General features: G+C 38.2%; 1 protein-coding gene across 2 annotated transcripts in view; it reads left to right on the top strand.

Moving 5' to 3' along the window:
- Nucleotides 1-1,789: 1,789 nt before the first annotated feature.
- LOC126481638 (protein tramtrack, alpha isoform) overlaps nt 1,790-12,921 on the top strand; it is a 307,056-nt gene continuing 295,924 nt past the window's right edge. Inside the window, exon 1 of one of the 2 annotated variants that reach the window (XM_050105536.1) lies at nt 1,790-2,226. The gene's annotated coding sequence lies outside the window, so the exon portion shown is untranslated. Of the gene's footprint in view, nt 2,227-2,573; nt 2,633-12,921 lie in introns of those variants that run through there. The other variant, XM_050105537.1, reaches the window with a different exon arrangement.

Genomic DNA, 12,921 nt, shown 5'->3' with positions numbered 1-12,921 from the left:
GGATTAATGAATCAGTTTAAGATGACAGATGTTGGTGAACTTAGTTGGTGTCTTGGCGTGAGAATAAAGCGAAACAGGAAACAAGGGACCATTAGTATTGATAAAAGCAAATATGCAGCAAACATACTCAAGAAATTTGGCATGGAACATTATAATCCGTTTGCATATCCATTTGAATCTGATTCAAAGCTGCAAAAATGTGAAAATAAATTGACAGATGAAGAAAACCTTGTGTTGCATCGCATTCCTTATCAGCAAGCCGTAGGATCACTACTGTACTTAGCTCAAAGCACAAGACCGGACATTGCATATGCTGTGGGGGTTCTAAGCAGATTCAATTCTAATTATCGGAACATCCACTGGGAAGCGGTCAAACGAATTATACGATACATTAAAGGCACAGTCAACGTAGGACTAACTTTCCGAAAAAGTGGAACAACTGAAATTGAAGGCTTCTGTGATGCTGATTATGCATCAGACCTCCATCAGCGGCTATCGACGGTTATACCTTCAAGTTAGCTGGGACAGCAGTTTCCTGGACTTCAAAACGATAACAAACTGTCGCTCTATCAACTACAGAAGCTATGGATATTGCTCTATCAGCAGCAGCACAAGAAGCGGTATACCTTTAAGGATTGCTTCATGAATTGAGTGTAACGCATAGTGAAAAACCAGTAAGTGTATGATGTGATAATAGAGGTGCCATTGCACTGAGTCACAATGGTGTGCATCACACACGAACAAAACACATTGACCTGAGGCACCGCTATATTCGTGATTTAATTAAAACACGAAAGTTCAGTGTGAAACCTGTAAATACCGATAAGCAGCAAGCTGATTTTTTGGAAAAGATACTGCCTGAAGGTAAACATCATTGGTGTTATCAAGCTGTGGGATTTTCAGAGTTCACGAATTGACATTTCGAGAACTTGTGGGGGTGTTGGGAACATCCATATTTTACTCTTTGATGTGTTATATGTATGGTAGTTTATGTTTCCTCCTTGATCTTCATTATGTACATCGCTGAATAAATGGTCTCTATAAATGTGTGTTCCTGGCAATATGGTGTATTGCGTATTTGATTAAAAGGTCAGCTTTATAATCTCACAGAGGACTATTTAGAGTCAATATCTAATAATGTTATGAAAACTTCGAATGGCGTCGTACCTTCAGTTCACCATGTATTTCCTCGTGTTACCAGCCAATGTCAGAATTTTAATACAGAAGTATTGCGATTTGTCTGAGCGTTATCTCCTGCACAGCATATTAACATTTAAGAATCGCATCCAAACTAAACTCCCTCAACTGAGCAAGTTGTGGATTGTAGCTACTTATTATAAAGTAGTTCATTCGGTTATTAATAAACACGATTTTAACGTTTGTGTCACAAGAAATTTTGGTTCGTTTCCTCTAACGGACCCCCTTCTGCGAAACTATTATGAGTCCACTAACTCCCCCCGACAACAGTGCAACCAACCACCCATCCTTATCGTCTTTTTCTACAGATTACGGGTACCCGTTTTGTTGAAAAAGCAAGAACATTCCTGTAGCACTTACGAAAATTGTCACAAGGGGCTGGCGCCAACAAACAATATATTTGAAAGCTTAGTTTACCGTACCATTCTGTACGAAGGAAAATTGTGTTTTTTTATAGAAGTTCCTCCCTACATTTCTACACTGTTTTTTTTTGTATCTACACGCGTGGAGAAATGTTAAGATTATTGTCTTCACTTAAAAGAAGAGACTTGCGATAGTAGATGCTATGACTAATAGCGCGTAAACATCAAATGTTTCAATGTTCGTACGGCAGTGTATACATCATATCCTCTATAATTTAAGAACTTCAAGTAGTTCCTGCAATCTTAGCATGTTTCAGGGCTTCTTGGTTATTTCGAATGGCATATAATTAACTAATAATACTGCTCAGCAGGACGAAAGTGCATGACATTTCATGGTAATGCGGAGTTCTAATATAAGCAACATCTTTGTTGCTTTCGATTACCAATTTATTAAAAAAAATTCAGTAATATCAAGAGCGCTGCAAAATAGTTGCAGTGAAGTCATACAGAATAATGGCAGTGAACGTTTTTAAGTGAGACCCTGCCATCACGATATATTGTTTCTCGTATTTTTTTCACATGACTATTATATACTGTATGACGTCATAAGGAATTGTGAGGGCGTCATTTGAGGAGATTTACAGAAGATCCAAACCAGGGTTTTGAGGTAATGTAATCATTTAATTTTGATGATATGCAAGACAGTTGTCGAACCATGGTGATTTCCCCGCGATTGTTATTCTCCACGAACCTTTGAGGCTTTTGTATAGTTCGTTGCTTTGTAATTGGTATGGAATGTTATGTTTCCACAGCTGTGTACGAGTGTACGATTTGTTTACAGCTGAACTAAATCTTAACACTGGTGCGAGTTAATTAGCATTGTAGTTGCAAATTACGACATGACCACCAAAAGGTCTTAAGGAGAGTAATAAAGCGGTTTGTAGGTAATTAAGTAGCTCATTTGAATTCATTCTTACATTGCAACAGTATTGTCATACGCATATTAATGCTCTGTAGAGCTACGAACGAAGAGGCGCAACATCTGCACAGAAGGAAATACACACACACATAATGTACGTGGCCAGGACGATAAGCTAACGGTATTGGAAATTAGTGTTTGTGAGTGTCAGTGTTTGTGACGCCTTGAGCGATTTGCTTATCATTAAACATCAAGCGAAAAGTTTTACGAAATTGTCGAACAACTGCTCGTAGCTATCGCTGTGGTGTTAGTTATAGGGTGATAATTACGTTGTGCCTTCCATGCAGTTTTGATAATTTATGTCACATGTGTACAAAACAAAAGTTTGAAATTTGTCCAGTATCTAAAACGCACATTCTGCATTTACCTTCCAGCTATAGGTTTTGTAAAGGAAAATATGCATACATCTGTTTGAGACTCTTTAGTTGTTTTTTTAGATATAGGTCTAATGTAAACTTGGATTCACATCTTGTTCATGCATACATATCAGCTAAAATTAAAATTTATTCCATTTTTACAGAGTTGCAACAATTGGATACTTGGTATGAACATGTAGTTACTCAGTTGGAATTGGAACATAGTTATGAACGTTATGAAAATAATATTTGTTAAATGTAAGTGAGAATACTTACAGTTGCATGTAGAGCAGGGTTAAATAGGCCTAATAAATAATTCGCATACATTAAGTCATATCTGAGAAAGTAATGTAGGCCTAGTAAATAAAGAAAACTTTAATCAGAAACTAGGTTTAGGCTGTTGTGAATTAGCAGTTTGCTTCATGCATCGTAGTTTACAGTTTCTGACATAAGAGTGAGTCCTCTACTACCAAGCTTTTAATGTGTGTTAAGATAATGAACAGGGAGGTCCTGTGAAGGTATGAAGTTATAAATGCTATTTTTCAGGCTGTCTGTAAAAACAAGGTGTTTTGTAGCCAAAAGCTTTGTTTTATAATGATTGGGGAATACCTACAAAGTAGATCAACTCTGAATCTTCATGATAAACAGGTAATGCCATGCAGGTCATATGCAAATAATTTTTTAGCCATTTGGTGGAAACCTTCCCTGTTTCATAGTTCTCTGCCAGTGGTATTTGATGAAAAGAATACTTATTCTGAAGGATTACTGGACTGACTAACATTCTGTTACACAGCAAGTATCAATATTGCCCATTATTTACTATTTAGGCAGCCTTAGAGTCCCATGAAATTGCTGATGTAAAATGTTTGAGGTTAGCCTACCATTTTATATGAATAGTAAACACTTATACACACCTAAGTTAGCTTGTCTGTATTACTTTATACATTTAGTAAAAAGGTTTTTTGTTGTTTGGTTTTGTTTCTGGTGCAGAGTAATATGCCTTTAGGCCTGGAAAAAAGTTAAGTGTGTTTAAATTGGTCACTTTATGAGAAGAATCCAGATACAGTTTCATCTCAGGACTGTTTTGTTGGGTAAATGACTACGTCATAGTAAAAATTGAAGCATTCAGTATTGCTTTGCCTATCCACAACTTTTAGAAATGCTGCAGATCATTATTTCAGTACGTCAGAGCTTTCATATTCACATTCTTTATCTTCCCCAAACTGCGACCCTATTGTCACATTCCGGCCTAAGCTAGACTTCCTGCTGCGCGAGGGATCAGTCTACAACCACAAACTATATTTCAAAAAGAAATATTATCAGTCCTGTGTCCTTTTTCTATTTGCACACACATGATGTCACACATCACATTGTCAGTTTCATGCTCCATAGGTTATTTGCACAATAAATTGTAATGATGTGTAACGAGTAATTTTACATTCACATTGCGCTGCAGGATGAAACCAACAGCCACTAAGTTTGGTTGACTTTAAACTTGCTGGGTAGATATTAACTCTGTGTAATTGCATTTTGAATACCCAGAATGTACATTGTTGAAGACAGCAAATCCAAAAGGAAATTCCAACAATTAATTACCTTTATTCCTGCAACCTGCTGATAGCAGTTTTTCCCATACAACAAGCGATAATACATTTGAATTAAAAAACATAAGATTGAACACTGATGTGTTTATAACTTTGGAATCCATGAATTTTATTAATAGTCATTGCACTCTCAGAAGCAGCATGGAAATGTTGACAGGCAGAAGTTTCTAGAAACTTGTGCATCAATAAAAAGATCGATGCACAATGCAAACGACACATCCACCATCGTTCATTAGTGAAAGATCTTGCCAATAGCTCAAGAAAGTTCTCCTATGTAAAATCACTAAGCGAGCCAAAGTCACTTGTCGACCAGTGTGGTACTGCAGTAGGAGGCAGTAAAAGGAAAGCTGGAGTTCTTCATTTCACATTTAAGAAATCATTCACTCAAAAGGATGTTACGGACAAAACAACATTTGGCTGTCACACACATACTTGTTTGGAGGACATAACAATAGGTGTCCCAGGTGATGAGAAGCAACTAAAAAAGTTAAAAACAAATAAGTCACCAGATGTGAATGGAATCCCTGTTTGGTTTTACAGAGGGTACTCTACAGCATTGGCCTCCTTACTTAGCTTGCTTTTATTGCAAACCTCTCACCCAGTGCAAAGTCAAAGCAACTGTAAAAAAGTGCAGAGGGCTCCTGTATATAAGATGTAAGAAGGGTTAAAAGGACAGACCCGCAAAATTACAGACAAACATCTTTAATGGGTCGACAGAGTTACGCGTTTGCTTTTGGACTGGATTCCGCAGCAGGCCTGGTATTGCAGACTTCCAAGTTCCGTCTTGCGTGGCAATCATATATAGAACATAAACTATGTAGACAAACCTTAATTTCACAGATGTACCACTTATAGATGTCGCAATATCAGTGTTGGAAGGAAATTGTCCTAAATTTTGCATCCACTCCGAAGACTTTGCCCATCCAGTGTCACTGAGCAATGTGTCTTGAAAATTTCAGTGAGGCTACTGAAGGAATAAGGTTAGAGACTTGCAGGCCCATAACTAGGATGCCTGCACCTGAGCGGAACATAAACACTGAAGAAAGAAAGTTGTTATGTTAAGAGAAGAGAGAAATATAGTAATTTTACATGCTGACAAGAGAAACACTGCAGTAGTTCTGCCTGCAACATCTTACTTTCGCAAGAAGATGGGTGCCCTGCAAGACTCAACGTACTGTCATTTTCAGAAAGATCCAATGGATGTACTGTAATGGTAAATATCCGCCGTCCTCAATTGCAACTCTTTTCCTGAAAATGTGAAAAAAAGCTCAAGAGTACAAGTACCAATTCCATCACGACCTTATGCCTGCTTAAGTTACATAAGGAAGTATAGGGAGCCTCAATATATTACTTAGCAAAACATCTGGCTTCTCTTCTGACCCCTTTAGTAGGAGAATGTGAACAGTATTTTTGAAACTCTGAAGACTTTATACAGCAACTAAATCAATCACATCTCAAACCTGCTGACATATTAGTGAGTTTCGGAGTGGTATCTTTGTTCACATGAGTACCTGTGAGGGTTCATTACAACCCATAAGAGCTAAGTGGAGGAGGACATCTTACATTTTTTCAGACATTTACTCCCTCGATTTACTTTTTATTTAACAAACAATATTTTGAGAAAACTGATGGTGTTACTATAGGTAGTCATTCGTATATGGGATACGAATGACTAACCTTTTTATGGAAGATCATCAAGGTTAATGCACCTAAGTCAGAAGTTTTGAGACCTAAATATTTCTGAAGATATGTGGATGACACCTTTGTAGTATGACCACATGAGACAGCAATACTTCCTGAATTTCTGGGATGCCTTAACTCCCTCCATCCTAGAATTTGCTTTACCATGGAACTGGAGACAAAAGGAGACCTGCTGATTTTGGATGTCTTGATCCTTAGAAAAGGAATTGATTCCTTAGATCACAGTGTGTTCCGTAAACCAATTCACACTGACCTATATCTATGAGGTGCCATCACCTATCCCAACACAGTGGTGTATTACGGACTCTCATTCATGGGGTTGGAGTTGTCTCAAATCCAGGGACCTTGTCAGCAGAGCTTAGCCGTCTTTGCTCTTTTTGTATAGAATGAGCACTCTGATAATCAATTTGAAATGCATTCCAGGGGAAATCCATCTGGATAATTTATCTACCCTTGTGTTGGAGTTGTGTCCTTTATGATTGTCAGTCTGTTTAAGAAACATCAAATGAAGTTTGTCATTCACTTTCCAGCACCAGTGTGGGTGATGCTAGCTCCTATTAAAGACAACCTAGGCCTATAGAGACCAGGGGTATGTAAAATCCCGTGCCAGTATGGGAAATCGCACAGTGACTAGAGGTGTTGCACTGTTAAAGGTAGAAATGCTGAATGTATGATCACACCAGACTAGGTCAGCCTTAAAGGTCTGGTGTTGATGAACACTGTCTTGACGCAAGACATAGCATGAACTACAGAGAGAAAAAGATCCTTTATCCGCCTCCATGTACTAGGACTCAGTCATTAAATAAGTGGTGAAGTACTGATAAGTAATGGGCTAATTAATAGAGACACAGGATTTCAACTTAGCAAGGCATAGGAACCAGCATTGGTACTAATGCATCATCGACCACAGACCACCAGTCAAACAAAGACGGCCAATCAGAATCGGGACACTTAAACTGGCTGCAAACTCTCTGCCAGCATGTGCACTGGACCGCGACTTGCGGCTGTGCTTTCTCGCACCACATGTTTGAAGATCATGGCCTGTTTCACCAGCAGGGAGCTCTGACTGTTGACGTCTTCTGTTTTTCAGCCATGATGATGATGATGTAGTCCCACCCCTCGGCATCTGCACTTTTCTAGCGAACCATCACTTATGTAGGCAAGCCACTTCAGCAACACGGCAGAAAGCAACTGAACGTGATTAGCAGCTGTCTTGTTGGAAATTTGTGTAACTTTTTCAACTTACCTGATGTGACGCGTGTGAATAACTGAATAGCTGCAGAATTCTTGGCATCTTCTGGGTTTGAATATAAAGAGTTTCCTTGGTACAGAAAAGTTTCTGTCCACAAATCCACATGGATTTAGAAAACATTGGTTGTGTGAGACCCAGTTTGCCCTTTTCTCACATGGTATCCTGCAAACTGTGGATGAAGAGCAACAGGCAGGTTAAATGTTCTAGATCTCTGTAAAGCGGTTGACTTGGTGCTCCACTGCAGACTATTAACGGAGGTCTGAACATACGGAATAGGTTCCCAGATATTTTAGTGGCTCAAAGACGAAACACTAATAGAAACCAATACGTTGTCCTTGACAATGAAATTTCATTGGAGACAAGAGAAATGTAATAGGACTGAACTTGTTCTCTATGCACATAAAGGATCCGATGACTGTGGTGAACAACAATTGGCAACAGTTTGCTGATGACACTGTAGTATATGACAGTGTCGTCGTTGAGTGACTGTAGAATAATACAGGACGAGTTAGAATTTTTATTTGGTTTGATGAATAGGAGTATGCTCCAAATGAGGAAAAATGTAAATTACTGCAGACGAGTTGGTGATGAAATGCTGTAATGGTTGGTTCTGGTACTAGTTGTATGCTGCTTAACACATCCACATCAATTAAAGATCTGGGTGTAATGTTGCAAAGTGTATTTAAATGAAATGAGCACCTAACGATGCTACAAGGGAAAGTGAATGGTCGACTTTTGTTTGTTTTGGGAATTGTAGGAAAGTATATCTCATTATGGAAGAGACTGCTTATGTAGCACACATGTGGTCCATTCTTGAGTACTACTTGCAAGTTTGGGACTTCACCATGTCAGATTAAAGGAAGACACCTGAGTAATTCAGAGGCATGCTGCTGGATTTGTTACTGATGGCTTCGAACAGCATGCTACTATTGTGGAGAGGCTTCATGAGGTCAAATGCATAATAGCATAATAATATGTAGAAACATAGATCTTAACACAGTGTTGAGGGTAAAATTAGTAATAATCTGTTACACTTAATTTCAGCCACCAAGTCAGGATTTCTATATAGTTCTTCCAATTCCTTGTTTCTTCTTATCCTCCATTGTCCTGCCTCATACATGGCACCAAAAATCTTTCTTAATATTTTCGTCTGCCATCTTCTCAAGAGCTTGTCTTCTGCTACAATCACTGTCCATGTTTCTGAGCCATACATTACCACTGGTCTTATGACTGTTTGATAGACAGTCACCTGCGATTTTCTGCTCAGACTACGTTACTGAAGGATCTTGATCTGGGTCCAGTAAGCTCTGTTTCCTGCAGCAATCCTAGATTTTATTTCTTCTCTTATTCTGCTATCCTCCGTAACCAGCACTTCAGGTATTGGAACGTCTCACATCTCTCATAATTGCCCCTTTTAAAGTAAATATACTTCTCTTTAACAACAGTATTTTTCCTGGAAGCAAAGAGATACTGTGTTTTTGTGTTGTTTACTCTAAGTCCCAACTGCTCTGCCTCCTTTTCCAGTCTGCCAAATTCTTCTTCCATTTCTTTCAAACTTCTAGACAGCATACACGCATCATCGGCATAAGCTAGATTTTGGTGCATATGGTTAAACAGAGTGCCACTTCAGTTAACAATCTCCACCCTTCGCATCACTCTCTCCAACACTATGTTGAAGAGTAGCACCCTGTCTTAACCCTTGGTTGACTTCAGATTCTTTATAAAGTTTTCCTTCTACTTTTACCTGGCATTTTGTGCTGGTGAGGGTCATTTGTACCAGTCTTATAAGTTTACTTGGGAATTCCATCTCCATTGAGATGTCATATAGCTTTTTCCTTTTAGGCCTAACACTATCGTAGGCCTGTTTAAAGTCCACAAAAAGTTGCTGTGCATCCACATTATGTTCATAACACTTATCCATTATTTGCCTTCTTATGAAAATCTGGTCTGTCATTGATCTGCCCCATCGAAAACCACTCTGGTAGTCTCAGAGTATTTCTTCTGTAATTGGTGTAAGTCTCTTTCTTTTGGCTAATACTTTGTACACCACGCTGACTAAAGCAATGCCATGGTAATTTTCACAGTTTGACAGTACAGTAGTTAAAAAATAAGAAGTCCGCAGGCATTGGTGAGATTCCTGTCTCTGTTCTGAAGGTGTGCGTAGATAACATGCAAACCCCATTAAGAAATATAATAAATGAATCCTTTAGTTCACATGTTTATCAGAGTACCTAAAGGATTTGCGAGTGGTGTCCTTACTAAGGGCAATACGGAAAGCACTGAGAACTATAGGCCAGTTTTATTGCTGTCTTCATTCTCAAAAATAATTGAAACAATGATGAGAGAAAGACTGACAAGTTACGTGAGTAAACACAAACTCTTTAATGAAGGGTAGTTTGGTTTCAGAAGTGCAAGCAGTACAATGTTGACAGTTGCAAAGTTCACAAAAGTGATACTTGAAGCTCTTGATAGGAACGAATGTGTTACAGACATTTTCTTAGACTTGTCCAAGGCATTTGACACTGCCGACAGAAAATACTATTGAGTAAACTAGAAGTGCTAGGTGTAAGAGGAATGGTGAAAGAGTGATTTCAGTGTTACTTGGAGAACAGGGTGCAAAAGGTGTAGGTTCTTCATTCATCTGCTGATGGTAAATTTCTAGTCCAACAATTATTGGACTAGAAATATATTAACATAGATGTTCCTGAGGGTAGTGTTTGGTCCAGTTCTGTTCTTATTATATATCAATAACTTTTCAGACGGCATAAGACGTGGAGGAAAAGTTCTTTTGTGCCGACAGAAACATCATAGTCACTGATAAAATGTAAGAACTCCCATAAGAGAAAGGAAATTGAACCCCCAAGGATATTTACAAATGGATAGTATGTAATAAAATAACATGGAACATAAAAGAAAACCAACAGTATGCACTTCAGCACAAAGAGAGGAAGTAACTCTTTTGTAAACCATAGGTGGTAAATGTATAGTTGTGTAGCAAACATGAAGTTTTTATGGATGAACATTGTCGGCTAACATGAAGTGAACATACAAAGATATTGACAAAATGAATGGCATCAGCATACATTGATCATAGGTTTTTAGCATTAGTTTGTAACAGTCAATGTGTTGTAGCAACTTACTACACCTACATGCTCAATTCTTAGTTGTGGGATTCTTTTCTGGGGATAGAAGGGACAAAATAAGGACACGGTTTTTAAAATACATAAAAGGGCCGTAAGAATACTAACTGGAAGTAGTAGTTGGGCTCATTGTAAAGAGCTATTTCAAAAATTGGGCATCCTTACTGCACCAAATTAGTACTTAATACCAATCTGTGTTGCACACCAGGGAAAATATTATAAACACTGAAAAAATAGTTCTATACATAATTGTGGAACAACAATCAGTTTGGAATTACATTTATTCAGCAAAAACAAAAATCTAAAAACAGCAGTTTGTATCGGGGGATAAAATTGTATACTAAGTTCCCAAAGGGAGTCAGAAAGTTCACTGAAACATTTGTTCAAAAAAAAGCAGCTAAAACATTCTTTACAAGTAATGCATTATTACCCAATTAAAGATTAGTTAGAGGAGAGTAGTGGATAATAAGAAAGTAGTTAACTACATCGCCTCGTCACATTTCGGTACACGATTATGGTTTACTACTTTCACGAGGATCATGTTTGAAGATGTATGATGCTTGACAGTACTAACTGATGACTTAGGACGATAGCACATAGTTGAGTATGGAGGCCGAAATTGAGGCAAGGGGCACAGCAACTTCTTCTCAATCTAGGAGTCGTCAGTTGATGTCTTAATGTGAGTAGCACTGAAGATTGGAACTATGTTTTACATTGCAAGCAACCAGAAACAGTCCAGTAGTCATCAGCGGTTGCCTTCAGTTTATGGGCGGTGAAGAAGGAAACTATGTTTTATATTGCAAGTTACCTGAAACAATTTGTATTTAAATGAAGGAATATTATACAGTAATCAAATGAGGCAAGGTATCTGTTAGGACACTGATCTCATATTCGGGAGGCTAAAGCTGCTCTGTTCAGTCATCCTGATTTGGATTTTCCACGATTTTCCTGGATCACTAGGCAGATGACAGGATGGTTCCCTAGTCAAGACCATGGTCGACTACCTGTCCTATCCTCTTAAAGCATGTTATGTATACTGCGTGTTATTTTTTGGCCTACTGATTGCATTGTATTATCTTGACAAGCCCTGTATCATTGTGAGATGATCTTTGGACGAATAAAGATAAAAAAGTAAATGGGAATTGCTCAAGTAACGACCACATTCTTTTCACAAAATGTTATTGGGAAAATTTAGAGAAGCACATTTGCAGCTAACTGCAGAATAATTCTACTGCCACCAACATACATTTCACATGAGGACTACGGAGAAGAGATCAGATAAATTAGGGCTGTTACAGAGGTGTACATACAGTTTTCCCTCACACGATTTGCGAGTTGAAATGACTAGTTATGGTACAAGGTACCGTTTCGCCATGTATCATATGGGGGCTTGTGGAGAATGTATGCAAATGTAAATATAGTGTTGATAAATGTTGAGCTATAGGTTCAGAACAATTTATGAGAAAAAGCTTTACAAAGTCTGTAAAAGATACTCAAATTTAAAGAAAAACTCAACCAACCAAACAGTATCAATAAGTTACTGATTTATCAATATTCTGGTAACATTTAGAAATGGAAATTAAAGAAACCAGTAATGCATTGGGGCCTGAAGGGTTGACAATTCTAACTAGTCAGGATCCTGCATAAATTCGTTTTTATTTGTTGTTGTGGTCTTCAGTCCAGAGATTGGTTTGATGCAGCTCTCCATGCTACTCTATCCTGTGCAAGCATCATCATCTCCCAGTACCTACTGCAACCTACATCCTTCTGAATCTGTTTAGTGTATTCATCTCTTGGTCTCCCTCTTAAGATTTTTACCCTCCACGCTTCCCTCCAATACTAAATTGGTGATCCCTTGATGTCTCAGAATATGCCCTACCAACGATCCCTTCTTCTAGTCAAGTTGTGCCACAAATTCCTCTTCTCCCCAATTCTGTTCAATACCTCCTCATTAGTTATGTGATCTACCAATCTAATCTTCAGCATTCTTTTGTAGCACCACATTTCGAAAACTTCTATTCTCTTCTTGTCTAAACTATTTACCGTCCACGTTTCACTTCCATACATGGCTACACGCCATGCAAATACTTTCAGAAACAACTTCCTGAAACTTAAATCTATACTCGATGTTAACAAATTTCTCTTCTTCAGAAACGCTTTCCTTGCCATTGCCAGTATACATTTTATATCCTCTCTACTTCGACTATCATCAGTTATTTGCTCCCCAAATAGCAAAACTCCTTTACTACTTTAAGCGTCTCATTTCCTAATCTAATTCCCTCAGCATCACCCGATTTAATTCGACTACGTTCCATTATCCTCGTTTTGCT

The sequence above is a fragment of the Schistocerca serialis genome, chromosome 5, assembly GCF_023864345.2.
Source record: "Schistocerca serialis cubense isolate TAMUIC-IGC-003099 chromosome 5, iqSchSeri2.2, whole genome shotgun sequence".
In the NCBI taxonomy this organism is placed as follows: domain Eukaryota; kingdom Metazoa; phylum Arthropoda; class Insecta; order Orthoptera; family Acrididae; genus Schistocerca; species Schistocerca serialis.
The sequence above is the reverse complement of the archived record's forward strand: the minus strand, read 5'-3'. Positions and strand labels throughout refer to the sequence as shown.